The sequence below is a fragment of the Mesoplodon mirus genome, assembly GCF_964341445.2.
Source record: "Mesoplodon mirus genome assembly, chromosome: X".
NCBI lineage: Eukaryota > Metazoa > Chordata > Mammalia > Artiodactyla > Ziphiidae > Mesoplodon > Mesoplodon mirus.
The window spans coordinates 121292572-121316783 of record NC_138981.1 but is presented as its reverse complement, the minus strand read 5'-3'; positions in this window follow the sequence as shown (position 1 = coordinate 121316783).

The window sequence follows — 24212 nt, the reverse complement described above, 5'->3', positions numbered from 1 at the left end:
GGCTCAAAAATGTTTGTTGAATAAATTAACTGTGGGAACAGGGTAAATAGCTCACCCTCTGTGAACTTCAGTTTCCTCAACTTTAAAATGGATATATTAATGAGAGTTCCCTTAATCACAACAGGTTGCTGTGAATATTAAATTAGAATATTAGCTTCTTGCTTCCTAAGTAAGGAAAATTACCTCTAAAGTCAGTAAATAGACAACTCAAGTCAATCTAAATAAGGATCTCAAAATACTTGCATATTAGTTGGTTCTTATAGATATATTCACATTCCAACACTTTCTATGACAACTAGTTATTAGGCCAAAGTGCAACTCTGTTGAAATTCTGGAGTTCTTTACTTCCAACCCCTTCCCAAAATATTCTGAATTTCTTGACTGGAAATAAATATATTTTGATTTATTAAATTTTGTCACTATAAAAATATCTGGTGATGAAGAACATGATCATGACCAGTAATCTTGGACTGAGTTCCTTTCCTTACAAGCACTGCTAAATCCTTCCCCTGCTTAAAAAAGTCATCTTCAGCCACAATATTTTCAAGAATTTCACAAAGAACCATGTCATATTTTGTTATCAGCTCCCTCAGAAACTTTCAGAAAAGGAATAGTGAAGATTTTCTAGCACCTCTGTACTGCAAATTGCTCAATTATTTCTTCGAAATTTGTTTTGCACATTAATGTTTTCTTTTGTTTTTTTCCTCCTGGGTTTAGAGATTTGCATCATTTTCCAGAAGTTGTAACTTTATTCCATCTATATTTTGTAGTGGAGTAGTTTACCTCTCATTGGTCTTTTCATTTTCCGTTGATGAGTTTGTATTATATGTCTTCCTGGCTTTGTCTGCTATGAAACAGAAGGGAGCTAATGATCAGACTGGGCAAACATCCTGATCTCTAAAGGGGTTATGCATGCTGGACACTAGTGTTGCCAAGGCCAACCTGACCCTTTTTTTGTCCAATGACAATCATGATACACAATGTTTTTCTTCTTGAGGAGAGACTGTGAGTGCATTGTAAAAGCTTCCTTTTCTGAAAGTTTAAATTGTTTTTATTTGGTAACATAAGCAGCAAACATGCTTATCCAACACTGCAATCAGGTTGGCTAGCAATCTGTGAGAACAATGAGCAGATAAAAAAAAAAAAAGGATATAAGTCTTCCAGGGCCTGAACCAAGATGGCAGAGTAGAAGGACACGCTTTCACTCCCTCTTGTGAGAACACCAGAATCACAACTAGCTGCTGGACAATCATCAACAGGAAGACACTGGAACTCACCAAAAAAGATACCCCACATACAAAGACAAAGGAGAAGCCACAATGCGACGGTAGGAGGGGCGCAATCACAGTAAAATCAAGTCCCATAATGGCTGGGTGGGTGACTCACAGACTGGAAAACACTTATACCACAGAAGTCCACCCACTGCAGTGAAGGTTCTGAGCCCCACGCCAGGCTTCCCAACCTGGGGGTCTGGCAACAGGAGGAGGAATTCCTAGAGAATCACACTTTGAAGGCCAGTGGGACTTGATTGAAGGACTGCGACAGGACTGCGGGGGACAGAGACTCCACTCTTGGAGGGCACACACAAAGTAGTGTGCGCATCGGGACCCAGGGGTAGGAGCAGTGACGCCAAAGGAGATTGAACCAGACCTAACTGCTAGTGTTGGAGGGTCTCATGCAGAGGCGGGGGGTGGCTGTGGCTCACTGTGGGGACAAGAACACGGGCAGCAGAAGTTCTGGGAAGTACTCCTTGGCGTGAGCCCTCCCAGAGTCTGCCATTAGCCCCAACAAAGAGCCCAGGTAAGCTCCAGTGTTGGGCTGCCTCAGGCCAAACAACCAAAAGGGAGGTAACCAGGCCCCACCCATTGGCAGTCAAGTGGATTAAAGTTTTACTAAGCTCTGCCCGCCAGAGCAACAGTCAGCTCTACCCACCACCAGTCCCTCCCATCAGGAAACTTGCAGAAGCCTCTTAGATAGCCTCATCCACCAGAGGACAGACAACAGAAGCAAGAAGAACTGCAATCCTGCAGCCTGTGGAACAAAAAACATATTCATAGAAAGACAGACAAGACGAAAAGGCAGAGGGCTATGTACCAGATGAAGGAACAAGATAAAACCCCAGAAAAACAACTAAATGAAGTGGAGATAGGCAACCTACCAGAAAAAGAATTCAAAATAATGATAGTGAAGATGATCCAGGACCTCAGAAAAACAATGGAGGAAAAGATTGAGAAGATGCAAGAAATGTTTAACAAAGACCTAGAAGAATTAAAGAACAAACAAACAGAGATGAACAATACAATAACTGAAATGAAAACTACACTCGAAGGAATCAATAGCAGAATAACTGAGGCAGAAGAACGGATAAGTGACCTGGAACACAGAATGGTGGAATTCACTGCTGCAGAACAGAATAAAGAAAAAAGAATGAAAGAAATGAAGACAGCCTAAGAGACCTCTGAGACAACATTAAATGCAACAACATCCACATTATAGGGGCCCCAGAAGGAGAAGAGAGAGAGAAAGGACCAGAGAAAATATTTGAAGAGATTATAATTGAAAACTTCCCTAACATGGGAAAGGAAATAGCCACCTAAGTCCAGAAAGCGCAGCAAGTCCCATACAGGATAAACCCAAGGGGAAACACACCGAGACACATAGTAATCACACTGACAAAAATTAAAAACAAAGAAAAATTATTGAAAGAAGCAACGGAAACATGACAAATAATATACAAGGGAACTCCCATAAGGTTAAGAGCTGATTTCTCAGCAGAAACTCTACAAGCCAGAAGGGAGTAGCATGATACACTTAAAGTGATGAAAGGGAAGAACCTACAACCAAGATTACTCTACCCGGCAAGGAACTCATTCAGATTCGATGGAGAAATCAAAACCTTTACAGACAAGCAAAAGCTAAGAGAATTCAGTACCACCAAACCAGCTCTACAACAAATGCTAAAGGAACTTCTCTAAGCAGGAAACACAAGAGAAGGAAAGGACCTACAAAAACAAACCTAAAACAATTAAGAAAATGGTCATGGGAACATACATATTGATAATTACCTTAAACGTGAATGGATTAAATGCTCCAACCAAAAGACACAGGCTTGCTGAATGGATACAAAAACAAGACCTATATATATGCTGTCTACACAAGACCCACTTCAGACCTAGGGACACATACAAACTGAAAGTGAGGATATGGAAAAAGATATTCCATGCAAATGGAAATCAAAAGAAAGCTGGAGTACCAATACTCATATCAGATAAAATAGACTTTAAAACAAAGACTATTACAAGAGGCAAAGAAGGACACTACATAATGATCAAGGGATCAATCCAAGAAGAAAATATAACAATTATAAATATATATGCACCCAACTCAGGAGCACCTCAATACATAAGGCAACTGCTAACAGCTATAAAAGAGGAAACCGACAGTAACACCATAATAGTGGGGAACTTTAACACCTCACTTACACCAATGGACAGATCAACCAAAATGAAGATAAATAAGGAAACACAAGCTTTAAATGATACATTAAACAAGATGGACTTAATTGATATTTATAGGACATTCCATCCAAAAACAGCAGATTACACTTTCTTCTCAAGTGCACATGGAACATTCTCCAGGACAGATCACATCTTGGGTCACAAATCAAGCGTCAGTAAATTTAAGAAAACTGAAATCATATCAAGCATCTTGTCTGACCACACGCTATGAGATTAGAAACGAATTACAGGGAAGAAAATGCAAAAAACACTAACACATGGAGGCTAAACAATACGTTACTAAATAACCAACAGATCACTGAAGAAATCAAAGAGGAAATCAAAAAATACCTAGAGACAAATGACAATGAAAACACGACAATCCAAAACTCATGGGAGGCAGCAAAAGCAGTTCTAAGAGGGAAGTTTATACCTAAACACGCCTACCTCAAGAAACAAGAAAAATCTCAAATAAACAATCTAACCTTACACCTATAGGAACTAGAGAAAGAAGAACAAACAAAACCCAAAGTTAGCAGAAGGAAAGAAATTATAAAGATCAGAGCAGAAATCAATGAAATAGAAACAAAGAAAACAACAGCAAAGATCAATAAAAGTAAAAGCTGGTTCTTTGAGAAGATAAACAAAATTGATAAACCATTAGCCAGACTCATCAAGTAAAAGAGGGAGAGGACTCAAATCAATAAAATTAGAAATGAAAAAGAATAAGTTACAACAGTCACCGCAGAAATACAAAGCATCCTAAGAGACTACTACAAGCAACTGTATACCAATAAAATGGAAAACCTGGAAGAAATGGACAAATTCTGAGAAAGGTATAACCTTCCAAGACTGAACCAGGAAGAAGTAGAAAATATAAAGAGACCAATCACAAGTAATGAAATTGAAACTGTGATTAAAAATCTTCCAACAAACAAAAGTTCAGGACCAGATGGCTTCACAGGTGAATTCTATCAAACATTTAGAGAAGAGCTAACACCCATCATTCTCAAACTCTTCCCAAAAACTGCAGAGGAAGAAACACTCCCAAACACATTCTATGAGGCCACCATTACCCTGATACCAAAACCAGACAGAGATACTACAAAGAAAAGGAAATTACAGACCAATATCAGTGATGAATATAGATGCAAAAGTCCTCAACAAAATACTAGCAAACAGAATCCAACAACATATTAGAAGGATCATACACCATGATCAAGTGGGATTTATCCCAGGGATGCAAGGATTCTTCAATATACGCATATCAATCAATGTGATATGCCATATTAACAAATTGAAGGATAAAAACCATATGATCATCTCAACAGATGCAGAAAAAGCTTTTGAGAAAATTCAACACCGTTTATAATAAAAAAAACTCTCCGGAAAGTGGGCATAGAGGGAACCTACCTCAACATAATAAAGGCCATATGCAACAAACCCACAGCAAACATCATTCTCAATGGTGAAAAACTGAAAGCATTTCCTTTAAGATCAGGAACAAGACAAGGATGTCCACTTTCACCACTATTATTCAACACAGTTTTTGGAAGTCTTAGCCACGGCAATCAGAGAAGAAAAAGAAATAAAAGGAATACAAATTGTAAAAGAAGTAAAACTGTCACTGTTTGCAGATGACATGATACTATACATAGAGAACCCTAAAGATGCCACCGGAAAACTACTAAAGAAAATCAATGAATTTGGTAAAGTTGCAGGATACAAAATTAATGCACAGAAAATCTTGCATTCCTATACACTAAGGATGAAAAATCTAGAAGAGAAACTAAGGAAAAACTCCCATTTACCATTGCAACAAAAAGAATAAAATACCTAGGAATAAACCTACCTAAGGAGGTTAAAAGACCTGTACTCAGAAAACTATAAGACACTGATGAAAAAATGAAACATGATAGCAACAGATGGAGAGATAATTTGTATGGAGACACAAAAGACCCCAAATTGCCAAAGCAGTCTTCAGGGAAAAAAATGGAGCTGGAGGAATCAGACTCCCTGACTTCAGATTATAGTACAAAGCTACAGTAATCAAGACAATATGGTACTGGCACAAAAACAGAAACATAGATCAATGAAACAAGATAGAAAGCCCAGAGATAAACCCACGCACCTATGCTCAACTAATCTATGACAAAGAAGGCAAGAATATACAATGGAGAAAAGATAACCTCTTAAATAAGTGGTGCTGGGAAAACTGGACAACTACATGTAAAAGAATGAAATTAGGACACTCCCTAACACCATGCACAAAAATAAACTCAAAATGGATTAGAGACCTAAATGTAAGACCCGACACTATAAAACTCTTAGAGGAAAACATAGGAAGAACACTCTTTGACATAAATCACAGCAAGATCTTTGTGGATCCACCTCCTAGAGTAATGGAAATAAAAACAAAAATAAACAAGTGGGACCTAATGAAACTTAAAAGCTTTTGCACAGCAAAGGAAACCATAAAGAAGATGAAAAGACAACCCTCAGAATGGGAGAATATATTTGCAAACAAATCAATGGACAAAGGATTAATCTCTAAAATATCTCAACAGCTCATGCAGCTCAATATCAAGAAAACAAACAACCCAATCCAAAAATGGGCAGAAGTCCTAAATAGACATTTCTCCAAAGAAGACACACAGTTGGCCAAGAATCACATGAAAAGCTGCTCAATATCACTAATTATTAGAGAAATGCAAATCAAAACTACAATGAGCTATCACCTCACACCAGTTACAATGGACATCATCAGAAAATCTACAAACAACAAATGCTGGAGAGAGTGTGGAGAAAGGGGAACCCTCTTGCACTGTTGGTGGGAATGTAAATTGATACAGCCACTATGGAGAACAGTATGGAGGTTCCTTTAAAAAACTAAAAATAGAATTACCATACGATCCAGCAATCCCACTACTGGGCATATACCCTGAGTAAACCATAATTGAAAAAGACACATGCACCCCAATGCTCATTGCAGCACTGTTTAAAATAGCCAGGTCATGGAAACAACCTAAATACCCATCGACAGATGAATGGATAAAGAAGATGTGGTACATATATATACAATGGAATATTACTCAGCCATACAAAGGGATGAAATTGGGTCATTTGTTGAGACATGGATGGATCTAGAGACTGTCATACAGAGTGAAGTAAGTCAGAAAGAGAAAAACAAATATCGTATATTAACTCATGTATGTGGAACCTAGAAAAATGGTACAGATGAACTGGTTTGCAGGGCAGAAGCCGAGACACAGATGCAGAGAACAAATGTATGGACACCAAGGGGGCAAAGCTGCGGGGGTGGTGGTGGTGGTGGTGTGATGAATTGGGTGATTGGGACTGACATGCATATACTGATGTGTATAAAAATGATGACTAATAAGAGCCTGCTGTATAAAAAAATAAATAAAATTCAAAAATTTTTTTTAAAAAAGAAAAAACAAAAAAGAACAAAAGAAAAAAAACAAGTCATGTGATATGATGTGACCTCTTCTTTGGGTCTTAGAGTCTAGACTTGAATTATTTACTCAGTGGGAAAGAGGAAAAAGCTTATTTCAGTTCTTCATTAAAAATAATCTAGGAGTTTGTTAATTTTTTAAAAACATACATCACACTCATTTCAGTGCGAGGTAAAGAAAGAACTCAAAATCAAACCTTTATCCTTAAGTTCTGAGTAGTTCTTAGGAACACTGACTATAACTTTTCCACTTCTTCTTTTTTAATTAGACAAGCTCAATCAATTTTCACCTACGCAGTTTACTAGGTATTGAGTGTGGCCAGTTAATTCACTCTCTGTACCTGAGTTTCCTCTTGAGTAAAATACAGAAAGCAAGAAAACCTTCAGGATTTTCATGAGGATAAAACTAATGTTTTAAAATTTTATAACCTGGGGAGCTATACACGTTTTATTAGTAATAGCAGGCTTTCATGGAGGAGGTAGCAGTTGAATTAGAAATTAACGGATGGGCTAGATGAGCAGGATGAGGGTAACAATGTTTGAGAACATTCACATAATGCCTGCTATGTGCCAGATGCCATGTCAGACACCTTCCCATGTCACATTTTCAAAAATTTTGAACAAAACCAAGGAGGCTGAATTTTTAGAAAGGGTCACTGAGTAAAAGAGATTAAGGGAATAGAGCTAGAAATGTAGGTTGGAGCCGACTAGCTATGGTCACAAGTACCAAGCTCAGGACTTGCATTTTTATCCTGACAGGCAACAAGAACCATATCATTGACACTTGGCTCAGTGCAGTGGCTCTCCACTATAGTTGACTCTTTAACAACAGGGGTTTGAACTGCACAGGTCCACTTATATGACAGATTTTTTTTCAGTTTTAAATACTACAGTACTACACGATCCGTGATTGGTTGAATCCACAGATATGAAAGTATGGATATGAGGGAACCATGGATTCGGATGGCTGACTCTAAATTATTCTCAGATTTCCCATTGCGTGGAAAGGTGGCACCCCTAACCCCGCCATTGATCAAGGGTCAACTATACCAGTAGTGGTATTGATGAAGGCGAATTTGCTTGCCAGGGGATGGGGAGAGTCAGGGAAAACTGGTCCATATGGGAGGCTCTTGCATTAGCCCAGGACTGAAGTAGCTTGGCAATCCTTTAAGAAAAACAAACAAACAAACAAACCAGAACATTGAGTGTAAGGTAGAATTACTTTAGTTTTAATTAGAAATAAAACCTTGTATTTTTCTTTACACAGATTGCTTCTTAAAACTCTGTGGAAATGTCATCATGTGAAGTCTACTTAAGACTAGCAATCAGTTGGGCCTGGTTCCAGACTTGACATCTATGCTGAGAGAATTCGGGATGCACGCTTAACCTAGCATTTCTGTATTATTCCTCATCTCTTTTTGTCTGGACCCCTGGCTTTGTCATGTATGGAACAAGAAAATGGCAGTTTCTGGGAGGAATGATCTTTGAACAGCATTTAAGGAAGGGAATGAAGATTCTAAGTTTGCATGGATAAGTTTTATTCATTCTTCAACTGTTCCACCTAAAGCTCTGTTTACGGGTTGAGAATTGTCACCTTTGCAAATAGGCCACATTTGAAAAGTTCATCTGGGAATCTGTAGAGTCTTTTCACAGTCCTCAAGTGAACATCTTGACAGGCCATGAGAAAGCAACAGGACAGAGAGTCACGCCTCAACAGTATACTTGGTCCAGCGTGACCAAAAGTCCCTCAGACACAGTCAAATAGCAGAAGCACAGCACTCCAATCAGCAAGATGATCAGCCATCATGTAGCTGCCTCCTCACACCACATCCAAAAATGTACCTAACAGATGGCTGGTTACCATATAGAGACGGGTACACCTGCCTTCCTGAGCTGCACATTGGAACATGTGCTACTGAATATGCAGAACATTTCAGAGCCAGCCTGCTCCAGGGCCCAGCAGTTGCTTACGGCATGCAAATTTGAAAGGGAGATTCCAAGAAAGAAACCTTTCATTTCATTAGTGCCGACAAAGATTCTCCCTGATGGTTCTCTTTTTTAATTTTGTATCCCATGCCCTCAACAAGATGTGGAGACTTCGGCACCACTAGTAGAGAAATGTCCACTTACAAAGCAAAGCACTATTTGAAGCCCAAATGCCTCCCTGAGAGCTGCTTTGCATTGAGCCTGAGAAAGTGGAATGGATGACTTGTTTTTTACTTTAAGAAGATTTTATACACTTTTGCCAAGGTCTTTCATGAGTGGCAGTTGGTCTTTGCTTTAATGGAAGATCAGTGGAAAGTCTTTGTGTCGTAAATATCAGCATTTATATTTTGGATTTTGAGACTGAAAAATTGCTTTACCAAACTTCTCTGTCCTGCCACTCAAAGCAGTGGCAAGGGCAGGCAGTGTGTGGGGGAGGGGTGGAAAACTACTATATTTAAAATAGTATACTATTTTACTATACTTATAGATAACCAACAAGGACCTACTGTATAGCACAGGGAGCTCTGCTCAATATTCTATAATAACCTAAATGGGAAAAGAATTTGAAAACGAATAGATACTTGTATATGTATAACTGAATCACTTTGCTGTACACCTGAAACTAACTTAACATTGTAAATCAACTATATTCCAATATAAAATTAAAATTTTTAAAATAAATTTTTTAAATAAAATAAAATAAATGTCAGCCCCAGAGATATAAGGTTTCATGTTGATTTTTCAGATCATAAAACCAGCTATAAAACCAAATTTGATAAAACATGCAGCATTCTTCACATAAGAACACAAATAGACTTAGCATGGTGCTTTTTCCTTCTCCTATTAAGGGCAAAGGGAAGACCTATTTAGATGCTCTAAAAGGAATCAATAAAAATGAATGAGCAAGGGAAAACATAGCACACAGTCTAAGCACACACAATTTGCCGAAATCCAGCTCAAGGTAATTACCTGAAGCCCTTTTCTTCTCTACATCACCCCCTAATGATAACACATTAAAGCCAGGCCTCTCACACTTATATGCCTAGACATGGCCCTCAAAGATATACATGGAGTAACTTCCCAGAATGTTACATTAACTTGAAGATTTGGATTGGAAAGGCATTTTTATATTAAAATAAAAAGAGACATATTGTGAGATAGAATTTTTAAATCATGTATTTTTTAAAATAATGAAAATCTTCAAAAAGCTTGGGGCTTACATCTGCTGCATCAGATCATATGTAAGTCCAGCCAAGGTATACATTCTCATTCCTCTGCATGGAAGAATTTTCAAATCACTGCAATGAATGTAATTCCCCAGTCCCTGGGGATTCTCTTGCATCTTTAACCCATACAAATTCTTTTTGATCTAACCTTTATCAGACTACCATTGGAAAAAAGCCTTCTCTAAAATGGGGTTCAAACTGGAGAACTTGGAGTCTGAAAACAAAATTCTCTTTAAGCATGTATAGCAGTTATTTACTCATTATTCTAATTTTATAGATGAGAAAACAGAGGCTTAGAGATATCAAATGACTTACCCAGCTAGTAAGCAAAAGAACTGTGACTCAAACCTACGTTGTTCCCGGAAAGGTGTGCCCACAGCATTCTGCTCCACAGGGAATGTGCTGCCTCATGTCAAGGTCACAGCTAGTCAGGAACCCTTTCAAAAACTCCATTTTTTTAACATCTTTATTGGGTATAATTGCTTTACAATGTTTTGTTACTTTCTGCTGTATAACAAAGTGAATCAGCTATACGTATACATATATCCCCATATCCCCTCCCTCTTGCATCTCCCTCCCACCCTCCCTATCCCACCCCTCTAGGTGGTCACAAAGCACTGAGCTGATCTCCCTGTGCTATGCGGCTGCTTTCCACTAGCTATCTATTTGACATTTGGTGGTGTATATATGTCCATGCCACTCTCTCACTTCGTCCCAGCTTACCCTTCCCCCCCCGCCGTGTCCTCAAGTCCATTCTCTACATCTGCGTCTTTATTCCTGTCCTGCCCCTAGGTTCTTCAGAACATTTTTTTTTAGATTCCATATATGTGTGTTAGCATATGGTACTTGCAAAAACTCCATTTTAATCTTGAAGTGATATGTCACGATGCTGCTTCTGACAACAGACTGACCTGAAGGACATAGGGATTGTCTCTGAAACAAATATCTCCTCAAAGTTTCATCTTATCCTTGGAGAGTCAGTACAAAGATAAGACAGCAAAGAAAATTCATTTGCCCAGTAGTTAAAGTTTTACCTTAGCTTCACTCAAAGCTTTTGCCTCTAGTTTCTCATTTTAAAAAATAAAGTTGAAAATAACAACAGCTGATACTATGATTGGATAATAATAATGCTTGCCTTTATGTTCTAAATATAGAGGAGGTTTTGTGCTAAGTGCTAACTAAGCCTAGGAAATTCAGGAGGGGCTTCCTGGAGGAAGTGACATTAGATTTGTGTCTTAAAGTAAACAAAAGGATTTGATATAGAACAAGGGAAAACACTCCAGACCAATGAAATAGCATATGAAAAGGCATGGTATACTGGGAGAAGTTCAGTGTTGAAAAGGTTAGAAAGGTAGGCTAGAATCAGTTTGTGAAAGGTCCTGCTCACTGGGTAAGGATTTTGGATTTCATCCTGAAGAAAACAGAGAATGATGAATTTTATGCAGGGTGGTGCCATGTTCAGTTTTGCTAGTTCAGAGCAGCACTCCAGGAGTGAGATGGAAAATGAAATGGAAGGGTAGGAGAACATGGAGATAGAGGAGCAACTAGAGGCAGGTAATCAGACTGAAGGCTACTATAAGTAAAACACTCATAATAATATGAGTAATGATTACACCAATACTTACTTGAACTCTAGCTATATGCCACTTGCTATGCTAGGGAAACAGCAATAAACAAAGCAGACCTTTTGAATGGAATCTCCAGGACTGAGTGTCTGATAACTGAGGATTTTAAAGTTTCCTGGGTAATTTCTGATCCATAGCTAAGTTTGAGAAACACTGGATGAGAGCACTGCCTGCTAAATCTCATCTGTGAGTAGCAGATATTAATTCATTTAATAAATATTTATTGAGTACCTATTATGTACCATCTAGCAGAAACTGATTCCTGGAAAAAATGGCTCAGGGCATGCGACATGGTGTAGGAAGTACTCTAGATCTGGTGACTGGTGACTTCTGAAAGGAGGTAACATTTGATCTAAAAAGAGAACTGAATGGCAGGAAGGCATGATAGAAAAGCGGTCACATTTTTTAGCTCTTTGTAAGCATATCTTCATAAAGTGTTATGTTTTACATGCACGCTTGTTTATTTGCAAATGGATGCTTCTCCCAAAATCAAACTTAATGTGTGACTATACATGTGGGCATACAGGAGTACAAATGCACATGCGTGAAAGCACATGCACACACACACACACACACAGTCATCTCATACTCACAAATTTAAGGTAGCCAAAACTGATTTCTTATGTAAGTATCATTTTGGAAAATTTTTAATAATTAAAGCTAATTTTTCTAAACTAGATTATTTCTACAAATAGTCTGGTAAACTAATGCCATTCTTAGTATAGACTTTGTAGAACAGACTACTACTCATAAACTTCAGGAAACATATAGCCATGTTATAAAGTTTTAGGGTATTATAGAAGAGTCAGATAATAATAACTGTTATTAGTAGTGAAAAACTTAAAATTATTTGCCATGCTAAAATATGTAATAATTTTACCATTTAAATCATGCCTGAGTTATGTTAAAAGAGAAACCCAAGTGAAGTTCTGTGATTAATACTGAACCTTAAAATTAAAACACAAGCCTTATGTTCTTACAAACTTTTATGAAATGTGGTCGTAAGCCATTTAAAATACATGTATTTTGTAGTAAAGGGAGTTGTCACTCTTAAATATATAATATTTTGTTAATTACTACAAAGTATAGCCTTTAAAGATGCTATATAATGTAAATGGATTTTATATTTATTTTCAAAGGGTATAGAATATAAGTAATCTGATGCCAAAATGCAATCAATTATAGATTGTTATCTAGACATCTCAATTTTATAAAGCACTTTCTTTCCATTTGGGAATAACCAGTAAGAAACACAGATATCACCTAGGAAATAAAGCTTTTTTTTTCAAATATGATAATTATACAAACATTCAGATAAATGATTGAATTTAATTTAATATTTGAATAGGAAAAAAACCTGATACCTTATAAATCTTAGTGTGTTTCCAATAAATTTAATAAACCATTTGCATCCCTAATGATAATATTAGTAACTATGACTATGATAATGAAAGCTAAATTTATGGAGTGCCCATTATAGTATAGACATTGTGGTAAATGTTTCATATGTATGATCATGTACATCCTTGAATATAATCTTATGAGGTAGGCACCATTAGCTGCCCCCATTTTGCAAAGGAAGAAACTGAGGTTAAATATTTCATACAAGATCATAACAGTTACCAAGTGGGATTTAAACCCATACTGTCTAATTCCACCACCTAAATGTTTAACAAGCATACTCTACTGCCTCCTATGAGCATGTCATTTGCTAAGTGCTACAGAAATAGAAAACTGAAGTGCAGAGAGTTTTAAGTGAATTGTTGAAGTTCACATAGCAAGTAAATTGCATATCTGGATTCAAACCTAAATCTGTCTGATTGCAAACTCTTTCTGATGCTTTCATACTACCTTTATTTTTTTTTAAATCATGCCTAAAAGGGGAATTTAGAATTCCCCTAGAAAGCCAGTATGTGATATAAAATTGTACTTCTTCATATATTTCAAGTCTTAGAATATAAGTTTTTGTTCCTGATGCCTGGAAGTTTTCTTACTAATCTGAGGTCCCCTCCATCCAGAAGTCTTCAGATATGTGAGGTTGACTCCTCTCGGACTGTCCTTCTCAGGCATGCAGACTTATAGCAAAAACAACCTGGAGTTGAAATCAGTCAGTCCTGAGTTCCAATATTAGTTTCATAATTTCTCTATAACATTGGGCAAGTTTCTTAGGTTCTCTGAGCCTCAATGCCCTCCTTTTTCTTTTCTAGTTCCCTTCGTCCTTAACTCATTTGGAATCGATGAGGTATCTGTCATCTTATCTTTGGTCAATCCCTTGGGTGTGTTAAATATTGCCACTATACTTATGTGTAACAATCACCGTCCAAACTCTGTGCCTTAAAGTTATTCTCACAAATCTCTGGGTTGGCTGGGTGTTTCTACTTCAACAGTATAGCTGTTGGAGGTATTCTGCCCCATGTGTTTCCTGCCAGTGCCTAGGTTAAAGAGTGAACAGCTATCCTGGGATAGCTAGGATAGTTCTCATGGTCATTGCAGACGCAGAGGAGGGCAAGCACAAACATGAGTCCTCTTAAATTATAGGGTCAGAACAGGCATATTGTTACTTCTGTCCCATTCTCTTGGCTAAAGCAAGTTACAAGGCCAAACCTGGCCAAGTCAAAAAACAAGGCGTGGCAAAGTACCTTCTATGTTCATTATTGGCATGACAAAAGTGTGGATGCAGGGGAAGGTGAAGATTGAAGTTGACAAGTCAATCTCTCACCACCTTTGATACTATTTGAAATGTTCTTTATCCTTCTCAAGCTTACTATTCTACTTCATCTGGAATAAAATCTTTCAATTCCTGACTTTCCACCTACAAGTTTCTGTATCCACACTTACCAACCATTTTCTCTTTTCTTCCAGTCTCAGATTAAGATACAACATTCAACCTGTGCTTTGAATTCCATTCCCTTCTCACGCCTCTGGAAACCATCAATTATCTCTTCTCTCTCCCACATACTCAACTTAGACTTTTTTCTTTTCTCCTTCTTTTAAAATGCCAGTTTTCCCACTCAACAACAATAAAAAAACTAAAAACAAATTTTAAAATTCTTTTGACCTAACATCTTCCATCTAGCAACTACCCTACCTTTCGCCTTCCCTTTTCAGCCAAGCATTCAGAGTATTATTTCATTTTTCTCATTTCATGTACTCCTCATCGTATTGAATCTGGCTTCTCCCATCTCTCTCCTGGTAATGTTCTCTCAAATGTCACTGTATATCATTCCTTTCCTGAAACGCTCTTCCTCTGGCTTACATATTACTCTCTTCCTCTACTCCTCTTATATCACTGCATGCTCTTCCTCAATTTCTTTCACTGAATCCCCTCCTTTGCCTCATTTTCTAAAATGTTGTTTCCTAGAGGTTGGACTGAAGTCCACATTTTATTCATTCTTTTTTTTTTTTGCGGTACACGGGCCTCTCACTGCTGTGGCCTCTCCCGTTGCAGAGCACAGGCTCTGGACGCGCAGGGCCAGCGGCCATGGCTCACGGGCCCAGCCACTCCGTGGCATGTGTGATCTTCCCGGACCGGGGCACGAACCCATGTCCCCTGCATCGGCAGGCGGACTCTCAACCACTGTGCCACCAGGAAAGCCCTATTCATTCTTTTTCACAAATGATCTATTTCCCAAGTTTTAACTATCTCTGTCTTAATTTAAGATCTCTCTTCTAGTTTCCAGGTATCTCCAAATGACTATCACACAGGTAAATGAAACTGAATCTGTTCAATTCTGAATTCACTACTTCCTAGATAACGCACACTGACCCTTAAAATTCACACAGTGTTAAGCTTGCCAGCTCTTCTCACTCAGTCTTCCAAACCAAACCTTTCACCCATCCTTGTTTCCTCCTTTTTGATCTCTCTACATCCAACGAGTCACCAAGTTAGATCAAACTGAAATCAGTCATTTACTACCATTGCTATACTTTAGAAGATTGTCATTTCTTGTGTGGGTTTTGTTGTTGCTGTTGTTGTTCTTTGTTGATTTATTGTTTTTGTCAGGGACTATTTCAGTAGCTTCCTAATTGGTCTTTCTCCATTTTGCTTCTAGGGGTAACCTTTTTACCATCAAGTGCCAGCCACAATACTTGATATGCTTTAGGTGCTCAATGTGAGTTAGGTCTCTTCCCCTTCCTCATTCTCAAGGCAAATACATAGCACTAGACTTGACCCCAAATGAAATTCACTCTATGACTTGTTGATTCTTCTTCTGAGAAAAGGTTTTTTTGGAAGTAAAAATTCTGGCATCTCTGGTCTCCCATTTACTTTTTGGACCTTGTCTCCTTTATTTGGATCTCAACGTGCTTACAGTTTTTCACTTCTCTTTTTCTATCTAGTCCTTTCTTCAGGGTAATATATAATTAATGCTATCAGGATGAATAAGCTTAAAGAGAATAGACCTTAAATGTTTTCACCACACACAAAAACTGGTAAGTATGTGAGGTGATGGATGTGTTAACTAATCTTATTTTGGTAATCATTTTGCAATATAAACATATATCAAATCATCACCTTATACACCTTAAACTTACACAGTGTTATACATCCCATCAGTCATATCTCAGTAAAGCTGGAAAAAATTAGTGCTGTGCATAGCAGAGGAATGAGTTGTTAGTTTTAGTTGTCAGGGAATATCTTCATGAAAAAGAAGTACATTAAAACACCAAATTATAGTTTTTTTAAAAAACATAAAGCATGACTTCTTTCAGAAGGATTAGTATTTTAAAAGGCTCCAAAGTCTTATACTAAAGGAGAAATTCTCTAATAGCAGAACTTCAGGACTCAGTAATTGGTTAACGGAGGTGTTTGTGGATGGTGTTGGGGGGTGCCCTGCAATCATTGCATCTCCATGGCCTACTCCCATTCTCTTGCTGGCTCTGTATCTTGTTAAAGGTTATTGCTATAAACAGTGATTACTTTATTGTTTTCTCTTCTGTTTGGAGATGCAAGGTAGATTGCAATGGTAGCTCAAGTGTCTTCTGCCATCAGGTTCAGATAGAGTTCAGTTTCCTCCAGGGGCTCCTGAATTGTTATTTTAATTGGTCAATTATTACCCATATCACTGTTGGTGGATTACAATAAAATATCTTGTTGACTAAATAATTTTCAAAACAAATTGGAATGTGAAGGTGAACTTGATTGTAAACCTAGACTATATTTGAATTAATTTGTAAAATAATAGAATAGTGTTTAGTACAACAGCATCAATTCTGAATATATAATCATGAAACTCAATGACCTTGAACAGAGATGATGTTGGAAAAAATCAGGTTATGTGGAGAAATAATAATGACTAGTGGATGAAATTCACAAAAGATACGCTGCTAATTTTGGTTACTGATTTAAAATTTGAAGTGGCAACAAATAGCATTATCATCTTCATTTTGTTTCCTTAAATGAAAGAATAATTGGGAAGCCAGATTAATTTACAAAACATGCTGAAATCATGGCTAACAGGCTGCTTGTATTGTTTTCTTAGAAATGAAAAGATCTCCTCTATCATGACATATTTAAAAGTCAATTTGTGCCACTGTTCTTTTTTTTCCCATCAAGTTTTCATGAAAGCCTCTTCTCTTGTTCGATCCTCAGTCTCTTCTTGTTGACAGAGGTAGAGAAGAGGATCTTTGTTTAAGAAAAAAGGTTAGATGAAAAAGATTCTGGATATACTCCTAGAGCAAATGCATCCTTAAGTTCCTTACTTTGTTTCGAATGACTGAAACATTAATTTCAGACTTACTATGTCTGACTTGTCATTAACTGAAGATAAACCATCAAAATGAAGCATTGTGAGGAATAATACTCAAATCCTAATGTCTTTGACTACATAGATTTGATGCTGGTATAATTTTAGGACAGTAAATTTCTCCTTATTATTTTTATATTTTAGCCAGACAGACATGGATTTGAATCCGAACACTGCTTTTTACTATAAGTGATTCAGAGTAAATCTTTGATTCTATTTCCCCATTTGTAATTTAAAAATGGCATGCCTTAACATATGAGGACATTATGATGGTTAAAAAAGATAATTTATAGATATAGTTACCCTTCATATAAAAATATAGGTACTCCATAAATGCTTACCTTCTTTGCTTAATGCTCCCTCTTCGACCATGCCCTCTTTTCCTCACATGTAAGTAATATTACTGATATTTTACAAGTGAATGAGATCTCATATTAATGTTAAATGTGTGTTATCTACTTCAGAGTAGGTCTTTAGGGAAACTGCACTCATTTTCTAATACTGTTTCCAACACTCAAGCTATCTGTAACTGCTCTTTAGAAATTCATGTCAAGTCAGTCTCCACATGAATAAACCAGTTCATTACTTCAAAACCATACCTTTTCAGCCAGAGGCAAAGAGTAAAAATATGTAACCAAGTTTGATCATCCGCTTCAAATATTTTTTATGTTTATTCCTGTTTCTTTTTCTTTTAGGGAACTCCAAAGAAACATAAGACTTGATATTGCCCCCAACTCATACGTCTCTTCATTTTTTTCAGCTTGTTTTTTCCTTTTCTGTGCTTTCGTTTGGGATTGTTTAGTTTCTATTGCTATGCCTTCTAGTTTACTGATCTTTGTTTCTGCCGTTTTTAATCCATTAATAATGCCATCCAGTGTGTGATTTTTTTCATTTGTTTTTCTCATATCTGGAAGTTTGAATTGGCTCTTATTTATGGTTTTGATATGTTTCTACTACTCTCTAAGTCATAGACCTACCTATATAATCTAATGTTCCACCTTAACTGTTAGTTACAAATTGTTCTGTACTCTGAGTTTCCTACTCATTTTTGAGTTCTGGTCTTATTGATCATTTTACCAAGAGAGCCTAGTTAGACCTCCCTGGTTAGTTCATATCCTCCCTAACACTTTTACTATTCCTTCAGAGCATTCATCACTGCTGTAATAATACATCTTTGGGTACAATTTAATTAATGTCTCTTTTTGATCAGTGGTATATCTCCAGCACTCAGCACACTGTAATGCTTGTCATATTGATGGTACTCAAATACTTCAACAATGTTTCCAGGAAACTGAAAAATTTAAAGATGTATACTCAATGTTGTCCAAACCCTCCAGAGTTAGTAGTGAATAGCCTCACATATATTAATAATGACCATCATGAGTCATAAACTTTGTGTTCATAACTTCAGAACTTGAAAATTATAATTTGTAAAAGTCTTAAGAGGGAAATATCTAATTTATTTACAGATTTTGTTGTATTTCAGAAATACACAGAACCTTAATTCTCTCATTTTAAACTGGGAAAAATATAACTTTCATCTCAGGAAATCAATAAATATATTATGCCACCTAATTACTTTGTGTTTTAGTTGCCCAGGCCAAAGTTTAGATTTTAGGAGTTACTAGTAAAGACCGTTTTTATAAAGATGAACATATTTGCTATTTATTCATGATTCAGTCTTGGAAGGTTGTATGATTCTCAGAATTCATCCATTTCTTCTAGGTTGTCAAATTTGTTGGCATATAGCTGTTTATAGTAGTTTCTTATAATTCCTTGTATTTCTGTGGTATCATTGTAACTTCTCCTCTTTCATTTCTGATTTTATTTATTTGAACCTTGTCTCCACATATTTATTTCTTTTACAGGTTTTTTCTTGTGGTTCATTTCTAGTTTCATACCATTGTGGTCAGAAAAGATGCTTGATATGATTTCAATCTTCTTAAATTTATTGAGACTTGTTTTGTGTCCGAGTATATAGTCTGTTCTTGAGAATGTTCCATGTGCACTTGAGAAGAATGTGTACTATGCTGCTTTTGAATAGAATGTTCTCTCTATACATATTAAGTCTATCTGGTCTAAAGTTTCATTTAAGGGTGGGAAGGGGAGACCAGAGTCATAGGTGTCATAGCTGGAGGTGCCAGGATCATGGGTTCTGCTGCCACTCCTGCCCAGTTTCCTCTGGAGACAGATGTTGCTGCAGCATGGAGTCCAGAGACATGTGCACCATCTCCACTGCTACTAGTGGATCCTCTGGTAGGCTTAGCTGCTATGGCCAGGGGCTGGAATCTCAGGCACTGCTGTTTCCCCAGTTCCTCCTATCCTATGTGTTCCAATACACCCGCCTCCAGATGTATAGATGTGTGGATCTCTCTAGCATCCTGGTGTGTTTGACAGAAAAACCTCTGTTGAGCTATGAATGTTTTACTAGTTGTAGATTGAAGGGGAGAGACAAAGTGCTGACACCACTCCCATGCATTTGTCTTTAAATCATATAGGAAATGAATAGAGGAATTACAAACCAAAAATTCAATAATACTGGCTTATTATATTTACCTGTACTAGTGTTCTTTGTTTCTTCATATGGCTTCAAGTTACTGTCTAGTCTCCATTAATTTCAGCCTGAGGAAATTTCTTCAGCATTTTTTGTTTGTATTACAGTTCTACTAGAAATGAGCTCCCTCAGTTTTTGTTTATCTGGGGATGTCTTAATTTCTTCTTCACTTTTGAAGGATTGATTTGAAGGACAGAATTTTTCAAAGACAGTTTCTTTCAGAACTTTAAATATGCCATACCACTGTTCCCTGGCCTCCATAAACAAGAAATCAGTTGAATCAGATTCAGAAATCAGAAATCAGATGCAGTATCCCTTTTTATATCAATCAAGGTTCTCCAGAGAAAAAGAACCAGCAAGAGATAGCTAGCTAGCTAGCAACATAATAAGGAATTGTTTCACATGATTATGGAGACTGAAAATCCCATATTCAGCAAACTGAAGACACAGGAAACCCAATGGTATGATTCTAATCAGAGTCCAAAAGCCTAAGAATCAGGAGAGGTATTAGTTTAAGCTACAGTCTAAGAACCTATAGGCTCAAGACCCAAGAAGAGCTGATGTCTCTGTACAAGTCTGAGGTCAGGAAAATACTGATGTCACAGCTCAACCAGTCAGGCAGGGGGTGTTCCTTCTTACTCATGGGATGGTCAGCTTTTTTGTTCTATTTAGGTTTTCAAGTGCTTGTTTGAGGGCCACTGACATTAGGGAGGGTAATCTGCTTTACTCAGTTTACTAATTGGAATATAAATCTCATCTAAAAACACCCTCATAGTCACACCCAGAATAACGTCTGACAAAATATCTGGGCATCCTGTGGCCCAGTCAACATACAAAATTAACCATTGCAGTTCTATACCTTTTCAATTTGGCACTCATATGCATCTCCTTAACCCATACTTAATCTCCAAATAAACACAATAACAAGATCGTAATTCCACTGAACAAAATACAGCTATCCTGCATACAACTGAATACATAATAATCCCTTACCCAGAAGAGGAGGTAAGGTCCTTGAGTAATGCTTGCTCTTCTCCTTGATACCCAATAATTTAGATACTATGTGGTAAGATTAACAATACTTAAATATATGATGTAAAGTCAATACTTCAATACATGATGTAAAGTCAATACTTCTTATGTTACATAATAAGGGAGTAAGAAAGGAAAGAAAACAAGATATTTGCTTAACATACACCCACATATTCATAACAAAATAAGAAGGCAATTCTCATGACAATTACAGTAATCATTTGTGTAACTGGTCACATGATGTAGCTGGTATTTTTAACTACCTTCTTTCACTACCCACTCTGTATTCCCTTTGCCTTCAGCAAGCACCTCAGCTGGTCATGGTTCTTTACCTGGTAGGGTGACACAAACCTTCATTACTGAAGAGTGTCTTATAGTCCTGCCAAGATGGGGTTGTATGTTTCCACTAACCTTAATCATAGGGTATGGGAATACTAAGAGATGCCCTAAGGAACCTGCTGTATTTCAGACATACTCTTCCTTACCTCCATTGGGGAGGAGTAGTGTAATTTTCCCTGGTAGTCAGAATCAATCCTTCCAGCCAACACAGTAACTCCCTTCTTTACCTGTTGACTGAGAGGCATGGAAAGCCCAAAGTGTCCCTACAACGGTCTTAATTTCCAGTTCATTGGAATCATTGACATGTCTCCTGGTAGAAGAATTCCTCCCTTTGGAATTAAGACCTCTAGGACAGAGGAGCAAAATTTTGCTAGTGGGTCATTAGGTATAATAGTGAATGTTGCTGCTCCCATTTCCACTCCTTGATTTCTGGACCCATGAATCATGGCTATGGGAGAAAAAATACCATATACTGAAGGCTGATTTAGAGCATATATAGCTAGAGCCAAAGGACACAATGTAAACTTTGTCCTCAATGGATTGTGGTTGTGCATTCTGATCTGTCTGGTGGTCTCTAAGAAGTAAAATTGTCTCTGTTTGCTGATGACATAATTTTATATATAGAAAACACGAAAGACTCCACCAAAAATCTGTTAGAACTAATAAAAGAATTCAATAAAGTTTCATTCAAAACTCAGTTGTATTTCTATACACTAACAATTAACTACCCAAAGAAGAAATTAATATTAGGAATAAATTTAACCAAGGAAGTGAAAAATCTGTACACTTAGAACTGTAAAACACTGATGAAAGAAATTGAAGAAGATAAAAATAAATGGAAAGATAACCATGTTAACTGATTGGAGAACTCTATATTATTAAAATGTCCATATATACCAAAGCCATCTATAGATTCAATGCAATCTTTATCAAAATTCCAATGGTATTTTCCACAGAAATAGAAAAAAAATTCTAAAATTTATATGGAACTACAAAATCCCAAAATAGCCTAAATGATCTTGAGCAAAATAAACAAAGCTGGAGGCATCAGACTGCTTGATTTTAAAATATAAAACAAAGTTATAGTAATCAAGCTAGTATGGTACTGGAATAAAAACAGACATATAGACCAATGGAACAGAATAGAGACTCCAGAAATAAATCCACATATTTATGGCCAACTGGTCTTCAACAATGTTGCCAAGAATACACAATGGAGAAAGAATGTCTCTTCAATAAATGGTGTTGGAAAAACTGCATATTCACTTGCAGAAGAATGAATTTGGGCCTTTATCTCATACCATGTACAAAAATAACCTCAAAATGGATTGGAGATTTAAGCATAAGACCCAAACCTGTAAAACTACTAGAAGAAAACATAGGAGAAAAACTCCTTGACAGTGATCTTTCAATGATTTTTAGGACTTGACATCAAAAGCTCAGGCAGAAAAAGCAAAAGGAGACAAGTGGGACTACATCAAAATAAAAAGTTTCTGTACAGCAGAGGAAATAATCAACAAAATTAAAAGCAACCTATGGAATGGGAGAAAATATCTGAAAACCATAATTCTGATAAGGGGTTAATATCCAAAATACATAAGGAAGACATCTAACTCAATAGTACAAAAAAAAAACCAAAAAAAATAATAATCTGATTTTAAAATATATAAAGGACCTGAATAGTCATTTTTCCAAAGAAGATATACGAATGGCCAACAGACAGATGAAAAGATGCTCAGTATCACTAATTATCAGGGGAATGGAAATCAAAACTGCAATAAGTTATAACTTCACACCTGTTAGGATGGTTATTATCAAAAAGTCAGAAGATAACAAGTGTTGTCAAGTATGTGGAAAAAAGGGAACCCTCCTACACTGTTGGTGGGAAGTAAATTGGTACAGCCATTATAGAAAATAATATGGAGGTTCCTCAAAAAATGTAAAACAGAGCTAGCATTTAACCCAGCAATCCTACTTCTGGGTATATATCCGAAGAAAGTAAAATCACTATCTCGAAAAGATATGTGCACTCCCATGTTCACTGCAGCATTATTCTCAATAGCCAGCCATGGAAACAACTTAAGTGTCTGTACATAGATGAATGGATAAAGAAAATGTGGTATAGATATACAATGGAACATTACTTAGTCATAGGAAAGAAGGAAATCCTACCATTTGCAATAACATGGATAAACCTGGAGAACATTATGCTAAGAGAAATATGCTAGACACAGAAAGACAAATATTGTGTAATCTCTGATCTCACTTTTATGTGAAATCTAAAAAAAAATAATAAAAAAAGCTGATCTCATAGTAATAGAGAGTAGAATGGTGGATACCAGAATTTGGGGGTGGGTAGAAAAGAGGAAAATTTTTAAAAAGAAAGTAGAACAGCGGCTGCCAAGGACTGGAGCCACTAAACTGTACACTTAAAAATCATTAAGATAGTACATTTTGTGTTTTGTGCATTTTATCACAACAAAAAATGTAAACAAATTTTCCATTTTATCCAGTTTGTCAAATTTATTGCCCTAAAATTATTCACAGTATTTCCTGTTATCTCTTTGATTTTGTAGAATTTGCAGTGATGGCCACTCTTTTGTTCCTGATATTGGTAATTTGTGTTTTCTCTCTTTTTATATTTTCTCAGTCTAGCTAGAGTCTTACCAATTTGATGGATATTAAAAAGAAAAATCTTTTGGCATCATTGATTTCTTTCTCTATTGTTTGTTCA